Source organism: Marmota flaviventris, chromosome 5 (genome assembly GCF_047511675.1).
Source record: "Marmota flaviventris isolate mMarFla1 chromosome 5, mMarFla1.hap1, whole genome shotgun sequence".
Taxonomy (NCBI): Eukaryota; Metazoa; Chordata; class Mammalia; order Rodentia; family Sciuridae; genus Marmota; species Marmota flaviventris.
Window position 1 is genome coordinate 3,198,027 of NC_092502.1, and position 20,807 is coordinate 3,218,833.

A 20,807-nucleotide genomic window follows, 5' to 3' on the forward strand; every position below is an offset into this window, starting at 1 on the left:
TTAATAATGAGGACAGGGTTTTGAAAAAAAGAAAAAGGGAGATATTCAGTTCTTAGATCCCCAGCAAGGCATTTCCCTCTGCAGTGGGTGTGCTCAAGCCAACTATGGGAAAAAAAGAAAACATTGCTTCCCTAATCCCATTTAACAAACGGGAGTAAAGTTTATCAAAGTTCTTCAAAACACAGCTCAAAGGGGTATAAGAGGTGAGAACAGAAAAGCTGGTGGTTCTATTGAATTTTGGTCCCTTTCAGGGAAGCAGGAGAAGTATACTAGGGACATTTTCAGGCTAAAATTTAGCTAAAGTTACTTCCGCACATCTAAGGCAGATCAGAACTTGGGACATTGCGTCTGTCCACAGTAAAACAATGCCATCATACTTAACAGAGACACAGACAAAAAGACACACAAAGACACAGATTACAAACAGATTGGGGGAGTATCCCCCTCAGATTGGGTCTGACAACCCCAGATTGGGGTAATATCCCCCTCAGATTGGGTCTGATGACCCCAGATTGGGGAAGTATCCCCTTCAGATTGGGGTCTGGGACGTTTCCCAGAAGCCCTGGCTTGCGACCCTATAGTGCGTCCACTGAGGCCAGTTGCCAGCCCAGAATACAGATTCTACGGGCCATAGTCAGAACAAAGCAGACAACAGACACACAAATAACAAGACTCACCAGTGTTAGATTCTCCAGATCAGGGGGTCCTGGGGTCTGGGGGATCCCAGACAAGCTCCCAGATGTTATTCCAGATTTGTGGGACCCCAATAGACCTCCAGGAGCCGAATCTGATGCAATCACACAAGAGTATTTATTGCAAGCTTGACCCTGGACTCACAACCATTCTCAATGCAGTGGTCTCAGGGAGTGAGTCCTGGTCCTTTGTCCAGTGAGATTTTATAGGTTTTGGGGGGATACTCTATGCACCACAACATCACACAGCAAATCATTCCATATTGCGGGAAAATCAAACAACAACTCTTAACATTGATTAGCACATTCAATGGTGGGAACAAGTTGGGTAGGGGTGATTGGTTAGTACAAGAGGGGGATTCCTTTGAACTGATTGGTTTAAGCCATGAGGGGTATTCGTGCTGAACTACATGGTTTCCCAACATGTTGTCAACCACCATAAACTACTTGGGGGTCATCTGACATTCCAGGTATTTTCCCTGTCTCATGCTGATTGGAGGTTGCTATGGGGGTTGCTATGGGTCCTCACCTAGCCTAACTGAGTCAGGGACACCTGGCGCTGTGGACCTCTCTTGTTATTTACAGACAAACAACTCAGCAGGGTGGGTATGTGCTTAGGAGTGCTCTGTGGGTTTTTCCAAGTACAATGGTCACGCCCCCTTCCTTAGGACAGGCCTTGAGGTAGAAGCTGCTGTTATTTATTTATTTTTAAAAATGGAGTCACATCAGTTTCTCACTTCCTGACAGGAAGGTGTCAGGGAATGTGAACTCAGTTGGGGTCTGTGTGAAGCAGCAGTGGCATGTGGAGTCCCTGTCCCTCATTTGTCCCAGGAGTAGTGAATTTAGCTGTTCACACAGCTCTGCAAGAAGCAGGGTCTCAACTACATATTCCATTCGGTACTTGACTCCTCCTCAGGGCTGGCAGAAAACCCCTTTCATTCCAGTTCCTGAAACAGGCTGAAATTGAGTGTGACTCCTGCATCTTCCAGGTTGCTCTGCCTCTGAACTTCCCTTGGAGCTGAGAGGGATGCTCCTCCTCCATCTGCCGAGTGTCACTGACTTGGGCTCTCTCTAGCACAGGTAAGTAAATCTGCACGTGTGTGTTGCCTGTTCTTTCTCACTTTGCTGCCTTTTCTCTTATGTAAGTTTTTCTGTCACTTGAGTTATCTGAAGAAGAAAAATAGAAACAAACATTTTTATCTTCCTTCAAAACTGTATTTCTGATTTGACTTGAAATATGTGTGAAGCATAAGTAGTGGTGGAGTTCTTTTATTTAAATGTGGGTGAACATTTCCTGTGAGTGGAAAAAGAAATTTGACTTGGAACTTGACTTTAAAAGTACTCGTGAAAAGAAGAAAAAAGAAAGGAGGTAGGTGTAAGATTAATGGTTTCTTTTCTGTTAGAGTTAAAACTGTAGGGCTGGGGTTGTAGCTTAGTGGTAGAGTACTTGTCTATCAAGCATAGGCTCAATCCCCAGTACCACCCAAAGGAAAAAGTTAAACCTTTAATCTGAGTTTACTAATGTGTTACAAAAAACATGTACTGTAACCTGAAACTTAAATTTCACTATGTATGATAAGGTGGAGCCAATTTCAGTTATAAAACCATAAAAACCTTATGGTTAAAGTGTAGCCATTGTGAGCTCCCCAACATGCACAGCAATTGTCCATATGTGGTCAAGAATGCAGACCCTGGACCTGGTCACAACCCCAGCTATAATCCCCCTTTGTCCTCAGTCTTCCAATCATAATGCTGTAGTGTCCTAAGTGGTTCAGTTGTAACTATAAACCTTCCCATTTTGTTCTCATTTTTAAATCAGCTGTGTGGATTGTGACCTGAGCTCCTCCTCTCTGAGCAAGGAACAGTTTTGCATTAGGGATAAAAACAGGTAGGCTGCCCACCCAGGTGTGCCTGCTTTCCAGACTTGGTGCAGCTCAGTAGCCTGCCCTGCTGCAGAAGTAAAGAAGTAGCTGCCTTGCCCAGCTACTTCTAGGGCACTTCTGATCCTTTTGACATCCTTGTATTTCTAACAAAAGGAAGGAAGATAGAAATTATGAAGGAAACATTAATATATATTGTTTAAGTACTTATGCTGGTCATGGTGGTACATACCTGTAACCCCAGCAGCTCGAGAGGCTGAGGCAGGAGGATTGCGAATTCCAAGACAACCTCAGTAAGATAGCGAGGCCCTAAGCAACTCAGTGAGACCTTGTCTCAAAATAAAAAATAAAAAAAAAATAGCTGGGGATGTGGCTTACTGGTTTAGCACCCCTGGGTTCAATCCCTGGTTAAAAAAAAAAAAAGTACTTGTGGATCTTCTCAAGGTCATGTCACTTACAAACAGTGATAATTTGACTTCTTCCTTTCCTATTTTTGTCCCTTTTATTTTTTTCTTTTGCAAAATTGCTCTGGCTAGAATTTCTTTTTTTATGAGAGAGAGAGAGAGAGAGAGAGAGAGAGAGAGAGAGAGAGAGAGAGAGAGAGAGAGAGAGGGAGGGAGAGAGAGAGAGAGAGAGAAAGAAAGAATATGAATCTTTTTTGTAGATGGACACAACACAATGCCTTTATTTTTATGTGGTGCTGAGAATTGAACCCAGGTCGCACCTGTGCTAGGCGAGCGCTCTACCGCTGACCCACAATCTCAGCCCCTCTGGCTAGAATTTTTAATATCATATTGAATAAGAGTGTGAGAGTGAACATTATTTTATTTATTTATTTATTTACTTTGAAATTGTTTTAAATTCTAATTTTTTATATATGTCAGCAGAATACATTACAAATCATATATACATACAGAGCACAATTTTTCCTGTCTCTGGTTGTACACAAAGTAGAATCACACCATTCTAGTCTTCATACATATACTTAGGGTAATGATGTCCATCTCATTCCACCATCATTCCTACCTCCATGCCCTCTCCCTTCCCCTCCAACCCCTTTTCTCTATCTTGAGTTTATCTATTCCTCCCATGCTCTCCCACAACTCCATTCTGAGTCAGCCTCCTTATATCAGAGAAAACATTCAGCATTTGGTTATTTGGAATTGGCTAACTTCACTTAGCATTATATTCTTCAGCTCCATGCATTTATCTGTAAATGCCATGATTTTATTCTCTTTTAGTGTTGAATAGTATTTCTTGTGTATATATGCCATATTTTCTTTATCCATTTATCAGCTGAAAGGCATCTATGTTGGTTCCACAGTTTAGCTCTTGTGAATTGTACTGCTATAAATATTGATGTGGCTGTGTCCCTGTAGTATGCTGTTTTTAGGTCCTTTGGTTATAGACTAAGGAGTGGGATAGCTGGGTCAAATGATGGTTCCATTCCAAGTTTTCCAAGGAATCTCAATATTGCTTTCCATATTGGCTGCACCACTTTCCAGTCTCATCAGTAATATATGAGTGTGCCTGCCCTGCCCCCACACACATCCTCTCCAACACTTATTGTTGTTTGTATTCTTAATAGCTGCCATTCTGACTGGAGTGAGAAGAAATCTTAGAATAGTTTTGATTGCATTTCCCTAATTGCTAGAGATGATGAACATTTTTTCATATATTTGTTGATTGTTTGTATATCCTCTTATGAGAAGTGTCTGTTCAGTTCCTTGGCCCATTTATTGATTGGGTTGTTTTTTGTTGTTGTTGTTGTTATTATTATTATTATTATTTTGGTGTTAAAGTTTTTGAGTTCTTTATATATCCTAGAGATTAGTGCTCTATCTCATGTGCATGTGGTAAAAATTTGTTCCCCAAATTTAGGCTCTCCATTCACCTCACTGATTGTTTCTTTGAGAGTGGACATTCTAATTCCTGACTTTAGAGGAAATGCTTTCAGTTTTTTTCCCATTCATTGTGATGTTGGAATTGTGTTTATTGTACATGGCCTTGCTTCCTCTGCATATATTGAGATGACTAGGGTTGCTTTTGTCCTAATTCTGTTTATGTGTTGAATTACTTTTACTGACTGGTGTATGTTAAAACATCCCTGCTACCCTGGGATAAAACCAATTTTATCATGATGCATAGTCTTCTTAATACATTGAATATAATTTGTTTCTATTTTTTATGGATATTTATCTAAGTTCATCGGGTATATTGGTCTATAATTTTCTTTCCTTGATGTGTTCTTGATCTGCTTTTAATATGGAGGTATTCCATCCCTTTCTTTTTATGGAATAATTTGAGGAATGTTGGTATTAATCCTTTAAAGGTCTGGTAGAATTCAGCTGAGAATCCATCTAGTCCTGGGCTTTTGAAAATTGGAATTGGAAGGTTTTCCTTTTATTCTTTCTTTCTTTCTTTTTTTTTTTTTAACTAATGCTTCTATCTCATTGCTGGGTTTTAGACTGTTTAGGTTTTATACATCCTTGTGATTCAGTTTTGCATGTAATGCATATGTGTCTAAAAATATATCCATTTCTTCTTGGTTTTCCAATTTATTAGACCATTAATTTTCAAAGAAGTCACTAATGATCCTCTGTGCTGTCTATGGTTATTTCTTTTATATGCTTAGTATGGTTAAATTTGAGTCTTTTCTCCTTTCCATTAGTTTGACTAATGGATTTCAATATTGTTCATCTTTTCAAAGAATGAATTCTTTGTTTTATTGATCCTTTGTATTTTTTTTCTCTATGTCATTGATTTCAACTCTCATATTGTTTTCTTTTACTGGTTTTGAAATTGGTTTAGTTCTTGTTTTTTGAGGGACTTGAGTTGCACCATTGGATTATTGATTTGAAAACTATTTGGCTTTTTTATGTAGGCACTTGTAGCTGTGAACTATGTAACAACTTTCTGTTTTTTGTTTTGGTGTTGATTTCTAATGTCATTCCATTATGTTCAGATGCAAGGAATTATATAGACTTTTTTCCCCCCTTATACTGGGGATTGTACCCAGGGGAATTCAACCACTGAGCCACACCATCAGTCTTTATATATATAACTTGGGTTTGTGTTTACCCCTCTCTATGCAAGTGGATTTTCATTCTGAGCTGTGGGTGAAGCAGACATCTTACCAGAGCTGCTTCAACTCTTTGTTTTTCTTTAATTTCTTTTATTGTCATATAACTAATTTTTCATGCATTTAATAATTGTATCTCCTCATTGTCTTTTTATTTTTTTGACTGAAAATGAGTTGACAGAGTTAAATTGTGAGGAGGCCTTGGCCATGCTTCCCTGACCTCTTCCCAACTGATGGACACCTGTCTCCCTTCTTTTCAGTCTGAAATAACCTTGTACCCATCTTCTGTGAGGTTAGGGTTGGCTGCCTTCATACTGAGTGTGTAATTCATCATACCTGCTTTTGACTGTGTCCAGAAGGGCAGGAAGACAACAGGGCCCTGTTTTGTAAAGCCAAGCTCAGCTTTGCCTAAATGGAAACCTGGTGGGACAGGTTGCCTATAGGGAGGAAGTTCTGCCTGAAAAGGATTTTTGCCAATGTCTTGTTGTGAGGATGGCCTTAGGCCTGAGCCTAAGCAACTCCATTTTAAAAACTCCAGTTTGAAACCTGCAGTTTCACCAGGCACACCCATAGAACTTTCCAGTATGGCTTCAAACAAGTCACTTCCCCTCACCCTGATAAAAGAGAGTGAAGCCCCTGGCAGGCTGTTCTCACCTGATTAGAGGGAAAGGCAGAAGATCAGGGTGGAGACCACCAGACCACATGTTTCTGACCTCAGGGTAAATGATGTCACTGAGAAACCCATGGTAGCTGATAAGGATTGAAAGGGGGGTAAAAAGACCCCAAATATAAATATAAATAATATAAATAATAGAGCTGATGAACAGGGATTCATCCAGCCAAGACAAGGATGTACTCGAGCTGGAGAGCCTGATGAGAACCTGACCATGCTCTCAAACTCTACCACCTCATCTGGACCCTGGTGAGAGCTGCAACTTCTCCCTACAACCCTCTCCTCAACCGGTCGTCCAATCCTGCCAGGAAAAGCCTGCCTTGGTTCCGGACCTAATCACCACGGTCTGAGTGAGTGAACTTCTGCTGGACTTAAAGACTAAGGCTTAATACTTCTGAGTATTAAGAAGTGCCACAGTCTGGCTGGGCACAAATGCCGCAGTCTGGCTGGGCACACAATCATGAGCCACCACACAGCTTGTAGATTCAAACAGCAACTCTTTATTCCCGAACTCACACCAGCCGTCTACAATCACGTTCTGGGGAAATCCACGTTCTCTGCCCAAAATTCACCTCCACTGGGCTTCTATCTCCAAAATATACTGTCTGAATCCCGTGAGAACTCAAGGGGAACTCAGGCAGCAGGATACGCCCTATTCCCAGCACGAATAATCTTAAACCTTAAACCTGGAACCTAAACTGGGAATGCCCTAATCCGCCTTGGTCCTTGAGCAAGGTCACCTACATTCAATGTCACTGCAACATGGGGTACGCTGGCAAGGAAATTGTCATACCTACTTGGCTAATGGCTCCCAGCATCTCCCCCCTTCTGATTAATTAAACAACAAGCAATGTGGCTTAAGGTCCGTGCCTTGTAGGTTGTCCAATTCAACATATGGTTCTTACCCGTCATCGGAAAACTGACCTTTAGGCGTCAGCCTCCTGTCTTAGGTTGATACCACTGCAATTGAATCATACCCGTCACTGACTACCGGTCCAGCATACAGCCATACTTGTGGATAGGTCTATGCACCAGTGGGGGGGTGAGGTTCTTTGCCTCACCTCTGTTGGCCCCCAAATTTGGCCTTGGTGCCAGTGGGGGAGTGAGGTTAATGTGGCTTAAGGACCGTGCCTGGTAGGTTGTCCAATTCAACATATGGTTCTTACCCGTCATCGGAAAACTGACCTTTAGGCGTCAGCCTCCTGTCTTAGGTTGATACCACAGCAATTGGATCATACCCGTCACTGACTACAGGTCCAGCATAAGCCATTGGCCCCCAAATTTTAGACCATCACTAGCAGAAGGGAGGAAGATACAGAAATGCCACGACACCAAGCCAATTGACGGCTCCTTGGGAAAAATTGCATCACTGGTGACACCATCAGCAAAGATTTGTCAGCACTACCACAATTAACATGGGGTGCGCTGGCAAGGAAATAAAAATTGCATCACTAGTGACACCATCAGCAAAGATATGCCAGCATTACCACAATTCGCTGCACCAAACGATAGTTACATAGTCCAGGCAAGTTCTGCAAGCAGTTCAAAGCGGAGGAATCTATCAATATGTCCATTTCCTCCCAAAGTAAGTTAACTCCTTGATTGAGCATTACTTGTTGAGTTATATTCATTGATGCATCAGTTTATACAGTTTACTGTGATAGCTATCATAGAAGCTGTAGTCTGGTTGTATCTTTGTCTTCACCGGCACTGGGATGAAGATAGGAATTCTGGCAATGATGCTAAAGAGACATTATCCTGAAAAGAATTATTAAATAGAATGAAAAAGAAAGGTGAAAGTAAACAAACAGATCTGTTAACCTACTTTAAAAACAATCCTTAACAGCTGTTTACCTAATTTAAATTAAACCATTTAAATCACGTGAATAAAAAAAATAATAATAATTAGGATCCATTTTTTCATGAGCGCTCCTCATATAAGAAATATGGACATACGCACATACAGACATACAACACAAAACACAAGAGTGTACACAAACGTACAACACATAAGAAAATAGTAAAGGCCTTGTAGCTTTACCTGGGTGAAATCTCCATTGCAATGTTTAAAAACTCCACAGTCAAAAAATAAAACTGATCAGAAAAACATTAACCTAGGTTTGTATGAGCTCAAAAAATAAAAATAGAACCTTATGATGTGGAAAAATGCAATAATAAAATAGCTATTGAAAAAAGCATCCTGGTTAATCACTGTCGCAGATGTAAGAATGGCCAAGCTGGAGTTCTGGATATCAGCTGTTATGGATTTGAGTTAAATCATCTTCTTTTTGATCTGTAGAAATTGTTTTAGTTAATCTCTCTGGAATCCAAATGGGCTGCTGTTCTCCCTGTGGAAAAACACAAACAGACCCCCAACTCCAGACAATCACTGGGTCAGGACCTTTCCATTGTCCTGTTAGAATATCTTTCCAAAGTACTTTAGGCTTATGTACATTTTTTGGATACATATGCCTTTCCGCAGCACTAAGTCCTGATGAATCCAAATTTAAAAAGTTTAGAGTAAAAAGCGTTATTTTAAGTTTATCTTTGGGGGATATATACCCCCTTCCAATTCCCTCTTTTTGCTTTAATAAGTATGTTTTAATAGTTTGATGAGCTCTTTCAACTATGCCTTGTCCCTGTGGATTGTATGGGATTCCTGTTATATGAGTAATACCAAATGATGAGCAAAATTGTTTAAAAGAGGTAGAGGTATAGCCAGGACCATTATCGGTTTTTAACTGTTTAGGAATGCCCACAGTGGCAAAATTTTGTAAGCAATGAGCTATAACATCTTTAGTTTTTTCTCCGGCATGAAGGGAGCCCATCAAAAATCCAGAAGAAGTATCAACTGTAACGTGTAAATATTTTAATTTTCCAAACTCTGGCAAGTGTGTGACGTCCATCTGCCAAATATGGTTAGGTATCAGTCCTCTAGGATTGACTCCAAGATTAACTTGTGGTAAAAATGTCACACAATTTTGACATTGTTTTATTATATGTCTGGCTTGTTCCTTAGTTATTTTAAAATGCTTTTGTAAAGTATTAGCATTAACATGAAACCTTTTATGAAAATTTGTAGCTTCTTCAAATGTAGAGAAAATATGTATGTCATGTGTAGTTTTATCTGCTAAATCATTGCCTAAACTAAGGGCTCCAGGCAATCCTGTATGTGCCCTAATATGTCCTATAAAGAATGGATCTTTTCTGTCCCAGATTAGACTTTGTATAGTGGAAAACAAAGAGAAAACAGTAGAAGAAGGGGAAATCCTACCAGCATCTTCAAAAGATACTATAGCATTAACTACATACTGACTATCAGAAAATAAATTAAATACAGAATCTTTAAACATCAAAAAGCTTGTAAAACTGCATTAAGCTCTACCTTTTGAGCTGATTGTTTGGGTACTAAAAATGTAAAGTTTGATCAGGGGTAACTACTGCTGCTGTACCATTATTTGACCTATCAGTGAATATATTTGGAGCATTCATGAGAGGGGTTTTTCTTGTCATTTTAGGAAAAACTATAGGATGCTTAGACCAAAAAGACAACAAAGGATTAGATGATAAATGATTATCAAATGAAACATTAGATTTACACATGATTATTGCCCAAGTATTTAACTCATTAGCTAACTCATCAATTTGATCCATAGTATATGGAGTAATAATTTTATTGAGAGAAATTCCAAACACTCCCTTCGCTGCTTTTATTCCTTTGAGTATTAATTGTCCTACAGCCTCAGGATACCTAGTAAGAATAGTGTTAGGAGAATAAGATAAATGTATCCACAATAATGGACCTTCTTGCCAAAATACTCCTGTAGGAATATTTTTTGTTGGTAGTACAATAAATAATAAAGGCAAACTTATATCAATTCTATCCAAATGTATGTTTTCCATATATGTTTCAATAATTTTTAATGCCTATCTTGCTTTAGGAGTTAACATGCTGGGTGAATTTGGATCTGATGGACCTTTTAGAATATCAAATAAAGGTCCCAACTCTCCTGTTGGTATACCTAGATAAGGCCTTATCCAATTTATGTCTCCCAATAACTTTTGAAAGTCGTTAAGTGATTTGAGTTGATCTACTTGTATTTGAATTTTTGGTGGACGGACCATGGTTGAGGATAATAGAACTCCTAAATAATTAATTGGAAAACTTAATTGTACTTTATCTATTGCTATCTCTAGATTATAATTTTTTAATAAGTTTGTAAGTGTGGCATAACATTCCAGCAATATGTTTTTATCTTTATGTGCCAATAATACATCATCCATATAGTGAAATATTTGTAGTTCAGGATTTTGATTTCTAAGTGGCTGGATTGCTTTGTTAACATATATTTGACACATAGTTGGACTGTTAGCCATCCCTTGAGGGAGTACTTTCCATTCATATCTTGATCAGGACCTTCATGATTTAATGCAGGGATAGTAAATGCAAAACGTGGACTATCCTCGGGATGAATTGGAATTGAAAAAAAACAATCTTTAATATCTATAGCTAAAACATGCCAGGTTTTTGGCAAAGCAGACAATTGAGGAATCCCTGATTGAGCAGGTCCCATAATAACCATCTCATTATTAATGGCTCTTAAATCTTGCAATAATCTCCATTTACCAGATTTCTTTTTGATGACAAAAATGGGAGTATTATGGGGAGATATGGAAGGTTGTATATGTCCTTCTGCTAATTGTTGTTTGACCAGATCATGGGCTACTTGTATCTTTTCTTTAGTCAGGGGCCACTGAGGAACCCACACTGGTCTTTCTGATTTCCAAGTAATTTTGATTGTCTCAGTGGCCCTTTCTGAAAATCCAACCCATGTCTGTCTGTTCCTTGATCTATTTGTATTGGTGCTGCTATACCTTGCCCTTGTTTTCCTAATCTTTTTTCTTTCCTAAAGCCTTGTCTAGCCCTAGTAGTGGGCGCATTAGGATTGATGTTATTTGTTAATGTCAAACGTAATTGATCTAGGACATCTCGTCCCCATAAATTTATAGGAAGATGATCCAATACATATGGCTGTATAGTTCCTTCACATCCTTCAGGATCCTTCCAATCTAATATCATAGAACTTCTATGGGGATTAGTCGCCACTCCTAGGCCTCGAAGCGTTTGAGTGGCTTGTTGTAATGGCCAATGTTTTGGCCATTCTTGACGAGATATGATGCTAAGGTCAGCTCCTGTGTCCAGTAGCCCATTAAACTCATGACCTTGAATATTTAGTTTTAGCATTGGGCGAGAATCTAAATTTAAAGACAACATAGCCCAATCTACACCTGTGGAGCCTAATCCCCTGGAACCACTTTCTACACTATGACTAGGAAATTTATTATGTAGGCTGGGTATTATTAACAACTGTGCTATTCTATCTCCAGGTGAAATTACTGATATACCTCTTGGAGAACTAGCTATAATTTTTATTTCACCTACATAATCAGGATCAATTACCCCAGGACTTATCATAAGTCCTTTTAATGTAGATGAACTACGTCCCAATAATAAGCCTACTGTTCCTTGGGGAAGAGGTCCTTTTACTCCTGTGGGAATGATTTGAACTCCCATCTCTGGAGTTAATACTGCTCTCGCAGAGGCGCAGATGTCCAACCCTGCGCTCCCTCGGGTTTGTCTGATGAGCGATTTAATGGACAATGTGTCCTGGGCACTAGCCTGATGGTGTTGCTGGGTTCCTCCACTGCCCCGTAGATTTGTGGTTGTGGGCCCTGGGGCATTGGGCCCCCCTGTCCGTTTTTTGGCAATGGAGCCTGATGCCTTTCTCCATGATATCGTGGATAAATACCTGGTCTTTGTCCGTTTTTTCATAAAGGAGTACCCTCTATGGTGGTTTGAGAACGGCATTCATTAGCCCAATGTCTCCCTCTACGGCATCGTGGGCAAATACCCGGTATTCTATTCCTTTGATACCTACTTTTGTTAAACCCTCCTCCTATGGGGCAATTCCTTTTAAAATGTCCTGTTTGTTCACAATCATAGCATGTTTTTGGCCTGGCATCTAAAGCCTGTTGTACTGCAGCTGCCAAGACTTGCCCTTGTTCATTAATATCTCTACATAATTTAATATATGTGTTTAAATCTTCATGTCTCCATGGTCTAATAACCTCTCTGCAGCAACGATTTGCTTGGTCATAAGCCAGTTGTTTTATTAATGGCATTGCTTGTTCTGTATCCCCAAAAATTTTGGCAGCCGTTTGAATTAGCCTATCTACAAAGTCAGCATAAGGTTCATTAGCTCTCTGTATTACCTTAGATAGCTGACCTTGTAAATCTCCATGTCCTTGTAAAGTCTTCCATGCCCTAACTGCGTCTGCAGCAATTTGTGCATATATAGCAGGATCATATTCAATTTGTTGCCGTTGACCCTCATAAGGTCCTTTTCCTAACAACATATCTAGATTTCTTTGAGGGTAACCGGCTGCTGCATTTCGCCTAGCTGTCTCCGTGCAAAATTCCTCATTGGCAACCTTCCATAACAAATATTGTCCTCCATTTAGTACAGATTTACACATGCTAGCCCAATCTGCTGGCGTCATGTCCAAGTTAGTAATGGACTCGACCATGCTTACCATGAAGGGAGCTTGGGGACCATAGGTTGTTACAGCCTCCTTTAACTGCTTCACTGTTTTAAAATCTAAAGCACGGTGAATTCGCTGCCCTCCTGCCTGTTCAAGTACAGGGCATGCTAATCTTTAAGGTCCTGTCTCAGGATCCCATTTATCAACTACAGGGTTTGAGGGCCACTCAGCTGTCTCCATCCGTGGGGCTGTTGGTTGAATTACGCCCTCTTGTGATAAAACGGAGTTAGTAACAGCCTCCTGTTGTGGCCTTTTTCCTAACAACCCCTTTTCCTTTAAATTTTCTTCCTCTGTCTGACTAGCTCGAGAGACCTTCTCTTTTGTTTGATCTAAAATGTCTTTCTCCATGGTCTGAACCTCTAACAATTTACTTAACATCTTTTCGGTTTGTTTTTTACTAATTTCTAATCTACTATAAAGATAATGCAACCCAATAAGATAACACAAAACAAAGCCGAAACTGAATGAAACAAAAACGGAATAAAAAATCATTGTATCAATTTTCTCTTCCTCAGGGCCGACAAACTTCAAACCTTTAGTCAACCATTTTTTCCAGTTTGCCTGAGAAATTTCTAGGGATAGGCAGCTTGAAACAAAAACAAGATAAATCAAAACAATAACACATTGTTTTTTGAATTGGTCACCCATTCTTTCGCTCTTCCTCAGGGGCGAGCAATTTCACTTACCTCCAAGCTTCAGAAGTTCCCCGTACGAGCCACCAAATGCCACAGTCTGGCTGGGCACAAATGCCGCAGTCTGGCTGGGCACACAATCACGAGCCACCACACAGCTTGTAGATTCAAACAGCAACTCTTTATTCCCGAACTCACACCAGCCGTCTACAATCACGTTCTGGGGAAATCCACGTTCTCTGCCCAAAATTCACCTCCACTGGGCTTCTATCTCCAAAATATACTGTCTGAATCCCGTGAGAACTCAAGGGGAACTCAGGCAGCAGGATACGCCCTATTCCCAGCAGGAATAATCTTAAACCTTAAACCTGGAACCTAAACTGGGAACGCCCTAATCCGCCTTGGTCCTTGAGCAAGGTCACCTACATTCAATGTCACTGCAACATGGGGTACGCTGGCAAGGAAATTGTCATACCTACTTGGCTAATGGCTCCCAGCAAAGAAGTATTAAGAGGGAATGTCTCTGTTGAGCCTGTCATGATTAAGTGTGTTTTGCAGTGCTTAGAATTAATCTAGAATTGTTTGCTGTGAATTGATTATGTTTATTGCAGTACCTAACATTAAGGATTATCGTTTTCTTGATTAAGAACCTATAGAGTGAAATTGTATTGAGTAATTTGAGTGAATAAAGCATTGAAAGGGGCAGAAGCACATGGACATTCTTTCTTTCTTCCCTCGACTGCATATGTCACAATTTTGCTTCCTTGTAACACTTGTCTTCCTGGCCTATGTATCCAGGAGTGTGATACATCTCCTGTCACTCAGGGCCCCAAAGTGTGTATATGTGGGCTAGGTAAAAGAGGGGTCTTGTGGAGCCTTGGGCAGGCAGCAGGCAGCTGGAGGGAGGGGGTGGCCTTCCACAGTCTCACAGGCCTTCATCTCTGCAGCTCAGAATCCATCTCCAGGACTGTGTCTTCTCTGCTGTATGAGGCCCAAGTGGCTCTGGCTCAGATCAGTCTCCCTGTGACCTGCAGCTGCTATGAGGTCCTCAGGAAGGAAGTCAGGACTCCCCAGAAGGCAGGAAATGGTGAGTGTGTGGGGCCAGGACTGCTCTGGGAGGTAGGATGGTTAGAACTGGTGGGAACCAGCTGTGGCTGGATTCTGACTTCCCACTGTCAGCTCCAGAGTCAGCCAACCCAGACCTGAGTCAGATGCTGCTACAGCTCAGCCCTTGATGCCTTTAGACTTTGGTGTGGGCTGGTTCAGTTGTATGTTCCCAGTGTGCTGCCTAGTCTGCAGCCATTTTTGTAGAACCCTCTCTGTGCAGCTGTACCCCAGTTCTAGGCTCTGAGGGTGCAATGAAGGCAAACCATTTTCAAGGGTTACTGACTTGGCGATGGGGTTCCTGTGTGGAATATTATTGGTCTAGGGGTCACTATCCTTCCTTTTCTCTAGTAGTCACTCATCTTCCCCACCCCATTTTCCACATGTTTGGGAAATGGAGTCTTACATTTACATTTCTGTCTCCATCCTGCCCCCTTTTAGAGCTTGCAGTAAACCCCTCAACATGCACCTGTCTCCCACATTTTTAGACTCCAGCTTCCCCTGCAGTGCTCAGCATTGTCAACTCTTTGTCCCCTCACTACATTCAAGTGCGCATAGTATCTGCATTATCATTTTTTCACTGAGTAATGGATGATAATTTTAAAAGATTTGTTTTCTATTTGTGACCATCTATCATTATGGGATAGCAGATCCTTTATCTTCCCCAGGAACAGACACCTTATCAGAATAACTTGTGCAGAGGTTGCCTTTGGACACCTCATAGTGTCCTGTGTCTTCAGCCACTGTCCTATCTTTCCTGGGGCCTCCCCCAAGGTACACACAGGATACTATCTTTCCTGTAGGGTACAGGCAATTTCAGGTCCTTGCTCAGCTCCTCCTAGAGGACAGCCAGAGGTTTGCAGTGCAGTCTCTGAAAGGGAGCATCTGGAGGCCCTCAGGCTGAGGAATCTGCTGGAACAGGCCTCACCTAGAGAGCTGCCTCTCCCCAAGCCCTGTCCCCATTCCTTGAAGACAGGTGAACAGTCAGCCTGTGGATGCTGGTGCTGAAGGGCCAGGTCAGCAGTGATTCCTGCCTTTGCATTCTCTCACAATTGTGAAGAAGGAAAACTCTCCCAGAGCATAAGGACCACCCACCCCAGTGCAGTGCTGTGCAAACCTGAAAGCCTCGTAGACTGGAGTCATGGTCTAGGTCTCCTGGGAGGGTGATAATGGAGTGTTTCAGTGAGCAGGACCAGGTGGGCATCCAGCAAGGGACCTTGCCTGCCCCTTGAGCCTGTTTTGTCTGTGCTCTCTCAGCAACAGCCCTTTCTGTGTTTATCAATTTGAAATGATCTGCTCACTTATTTGAGACTCAGATTTTCCTTAAATATGCAAAGTATTTATTCTGAACAAGGTGGCAATATTTAACTGAACAAGGTGGAATATTCTTTTAAAAAAATCTTTTCTATTTGATCATTTTTATTCATTGGACATTTTTTAAGACTTTAGGAAAAAATCGCCTCATAAGCTATGTTGCCTTTTTAATGTTTTTGGTGGTGTTGAGTATCAAACCCAAGCCATTGTTTATGCTTTTATTTTCTCAAATTGTACCCTTTGTTTTGACTTCTTTTTTCTTTCCTTTTTTATTAGTATATTAATTATATATAATATTGGTGTTTATTTTATGTATTTACTCTGTTTGCTATCAAGTATTAAACTCAGAGGCAATTTACTACTGAGCCATATCCCCAGCCCTTTTAATTTTATTTTTTTTATTTTTAGATGATATCATCATGTAGTTTAGGTCTTGCTACTTTGCTGAGGCTGTCCTCAAGCTTGCATCCTCCTGCCTTAGCTTCCCATGTTTCTAGTATTACAGATGTGCTCTACTATGCCTAGCTAATGCTGGGTTTTGTATTATATGCAAGCTGGGATATAATTTGCTCCACTTTAGTCCCCAGCAACTCCTCTTTTTACCTACTCTCTTCCTTTTTTCTTTCCTCTATTCTACTAAGCTTTCTTCTATTTGTAGTTTTTTTATTATTATTAAAGCTTTGTAAATAAGCATAACTGTGACGTATTCATGCATGCACATGTTCAATGTCATTCTACTCTTCCTCTCTTTTTCTGTCTGTCCCTCCTCCCTTCTTCTTTCTCTGCTGCACACATCTTCTGTTTTTATGGGATCCCTTCTACATCAATTCCTTCTTTATTTTGCTCTAGCTGCCACAACCACTCAGAGAAAATACTCAACATCTGACTTTCTGGCTCTCACTTATTTCACTCAACATGTTGTCCTCCAGTTCAGTCTTTATGACTGGATAAAATTCCATGGTGCATATATACCATATTTTCTTTATCCTTTCATCCATTGACAGGCTCCTGGGTTGGCCTGATGGGTAGGCTATGGTGAATTGTGATGGACTGTGTCTCTGTTTCACTGGAGGCTCAGGTTGCTGTCTGCAGGACGGTGCTAAGTCCCAGGGTTTGCAGCAAGGACAGGAAACCTCCACAAGGCTCCCCACCATGTCTCACTGAAGCCACATCGTGCAGTTATGTGAAACTGAGGCTGTTCCAGCACCAGACAGTTCTGCTCGTCTTCCCGTGTTTCTGTGAGGAGTAGCTGCACTGCTGTTTTGTTGGCCTTCTGCTCCCTGGAGCTCTTGTCATTCCTCATCTGCATGGTGTTTCCAGTGCGATGACTGCACCTTGGTTCCTCTTGACTTGAATCAGGTTTTGTACTCATGAAGTGCCCGTCAAAGTGTTCTTCTCTTTTTCTAAGTTGCCTGGTATTCTGTGTCCTTGCAATATCAGATAGTGTTTTCAATTTCTACAAAGAAATTATCACCTAGGATTCTGATTGGCATTAAATAGAACCTGTAGGTCCTTCTGTGGGTATCCCCACCTTCATAATGTTCAACCTTCAGTCTATGAGCATGGCTTGGCTTCTCTTTTATTTGTATCTTGAGCTTATACCAACAAGCATTGCAGTTTACAAAATAAGCTTTATACTTTTCTATTGGGTTATTTATTATGTATATATTATTGTGATGTTATTTATTCTTCTATATTCTTAGGATGCCATTGTTAATGAACGTTTTTGTTAATTGCATTTCAGCATTTCATGTATACAAAACTTGATTTTTGATTATTAATTGATTTTGATTGAATTTTTATATCAATTTTTCACTGCTGACCTTGGAAACACATCTTTCTCTTGGGTGCTTACAGGTTTTGAAAATCATTTTCCTGCTGCTCTAAACATTATGGTGCAGCATTTCATGTGGACATACATTGTGAATTTGTTTGGGTCACCCCAACTTTGGGAAATGGCTTGGGGTCTAGGAGCCACTGCTCTGACACATGAGATGGGGTTGATCACTTCAGTCTGTGAAAGTTGAGTGGCTGTGGGCCTATGAGGAGGTTTGTGTGAGACCACTGTGTATTTGTGTGTGTTAGAGCCCTGGGACTTCTCAGGTATTGATCTCCCTCTCTATATATAGCAGGCTTTCTCATAGGTGTAGCAGTAAAGAAACCCCGTTCAGTATCCCTGACCTCTTGCAGTAGACACTCTAGGGAGCAGGAATTGAGAAATACAAGTCAGGGCTGGGGACATAGCTCAGTTGTCAGAGTGCTTGCCTTGCATGCACAAGGCCCTGGGTTCAATCCCCAGCACCAGAGAGAGAGAGAGAGAGAGAGAGAGAGAGAGAGAGAAATACAAGTCAAATGTGCACATGTTGGGTGATCACTTTTGATGGAAACGAGGTGGTGATGGGTGCATAGGCTGCACTGTCTCCTCCCTTCTTGGTGCCTGTGGCTGCTGTCTCTGTGAGTGAAGGAGTCTGAGTCTGTGTTTCCTGCACCCACCTGTATCTGCTTGGTGAAGTCCTTGATTTTGCCTCAATATCTGGGGCTGTGTGAGTTTGCCCTGCGGTCTGGAATACCTGAGTGTCTTCTAGGTTTCCCTGCTAGCACCCCTTTTGCTGGTGGGAGCAGGTATTCTTGACTTGTTTTTTTTGTTGTCATGGAGACAACCTTCAGTGTAGCCTCAGATATTGTAGATTATTGTGATTTCTTATGGTGTTTCATTATATTCAGGTATGTGTGTTTATGTTGTGAGGATTGGTTGAGATTTGTGAGTGCTTGTTCTTCATTCTTTCCAGGTATCAGCACCTCTCCATATGCTCCTTGTGCAGGTATTTTCTACAGTTCTTTATTACCATTTTCATTCTGTTAATGGTGTCCCACAAAGAACAAAATTTTCACTTTTCAGTAGTGATTCACTTTTAAATTGCACATATTGATGAGGTGCAGTGAGCTAATTGTTCCATTTCATCATGATGATAGGGGCATTAGCTCTTCCATTTCCTAATATTTATTATTTCTTGGTGTCTGAAATACATAGTGACATGCTGTGCAGTGTGGTCACCCTACTATGCTGCTGGCTGCTGGACAGTGCTGCTGGCTATTCCTGAGTATACCCAGCCTCCTCCCCCAGCCCTGACCTGTCCCCTCTCTCCTCTTTTCTTCACCTTTGGTAACTACTCTTGTACTTATTCTGAAACCAACTTGCAGCTTCTCTGTGTGAGTGAGAACCCACAGTATGTCTCTCTGTGCCTGGCTTATTTCTGTTAGCATGGTCCCCATAGTTTCAGCCTCACTGTTGCAAATGACAGGACTGAAAGCTATTTTTGGTGAAATCAAATTTGTCTTATTTTTCTTTCACAAATCACATGGAAGGTGTATCTCAGACACCATTCCTAAATCCAGTGTTGAGGTGTACATCTTCAGGAATTTAGCTTATGTGGAATTCATGTATGTTTGTGCTGTGAGGTGAGGGTCTGACTTCAGGTGTCCATGTGAACACAGTTTTCCAGCCATTCAGTTCCCAGTGGTACTGGTCCCTTGGAGTGATACTGGCCTTTTTTTTTTTTTTTTGGTACCAGGGATTGAACCCAGGGGCACTCCACCACTGAGCCCCATCCCCAGCCCTATTTTGTATTTTATTTAGAGCAGGGTTTCACTGAGCTGCTTAACACCTTGCCACTGCTGAGACTGGCTTTGAACTTGCAATCCTCCTATCTCAGCCTCCCAAGACACTGGGGTTACAGGCGTGTGCCACCATGCCTGGTCTGATCCTGGCCTCTTGAGGAACATCATTCCCTTCTGTGGGTCAGCATTGTCATTGGTCCTCCATTCTTCTCCTTTGCTCAGAAGATTGTTTTCTTTTTTTAGGGGTGGGGATATTTTGATCCTTGAGGTTCTAATATAAGAGTGGGAAAAAAATAACAGGATTTCCGAAGGAAAGAAATTACTCAGTAAATACCACCATGCTGCTTTCCTACAGTCTCAAGTACTGACTCAATGTAATTGCTCAGTTTGATATGATCCTTCCCAAATCCTTAGCTTCCTCTATCAACTAAAGTACAACATGGTCAGCAGGTATTTGTAAGGATATGTACTGTTAGGAGGACTAATATTAGCTCTCTTCTGATCACAAAGTAGTAGGGCTTTAGTATTCTATATATTAGACATTCACCCTACATAGACCTTAAGCTTCCCCCAGGAACATACCTTATTCCCTGGACTTCACAATGAGAAAGGTGTTTTTGCTCTGCTGATGGTTTTCTGGATGGTTCAGTTCTTATATTGGAATGATTCTGTTTGAAGGAGTGAGTGCAGACAGAGAATACAAGTTTTAATGACCAAATTATGGACTAACTATTTGGAGACCACAAAATCATGAGAACATCTCACATGTATAGAATAGAGCCCTCATGTTGTCAATCTCTCCTGGTCTGCACTACATTTTTGTGGAATATTTTAGACCTCAGTGTTTTTTGAGGATGTGGCTGTGAACTTCACCCAAGAGGAGTGGGCTCTACTGGATTCTTCACAGAAGAATCTCTAAAGAGATGTGATGCAGGAAGTTCTTAGAAACCTGGCTTCTGTAGGTAAGGATGATGTTTCATTAAATAATCAAAGACAGAGCACTTTTACATAATCAAAGACAGAGCACTCCCCACAAGGGAGATGTTTTCTCTCATGAATTTGGAATGTGGAAAGGGAGTATTAGGGGAATAGATTGGGCCTAATATCATTGCAGTCTGCAGCATAAATACACTAATTCTGTTTTTAGTTTTCTGATTTTTTTATTGGTGCATTACAGTTGCAAGTTGTAAATCCTGTAATGCATTCTGA

General features: G+C 41.0%; 1 long non-coding RNA gene across 1 annotated transcript; it reads left to right on the forward strand.

Moving 5' to 3' along the window:
• Positions 1–1,687: 1,687 nt before the first annotated feature.
• On the forward strand, positions 1,688–20,555 carry LOC139705726 (uncharacterized). Its single transcript, XR_011707536.1, has 3 exons — positions 1,688–1,772; positions 14,510–14,649; positions 20,434–20,555. It is a non-coding gene; the product is annotated as an uncharacterized lncRNA (long non-coding RNA).
• The last annotated feature ends 252 nt before the right edge of the window (positions 20,556–20,807 follow it).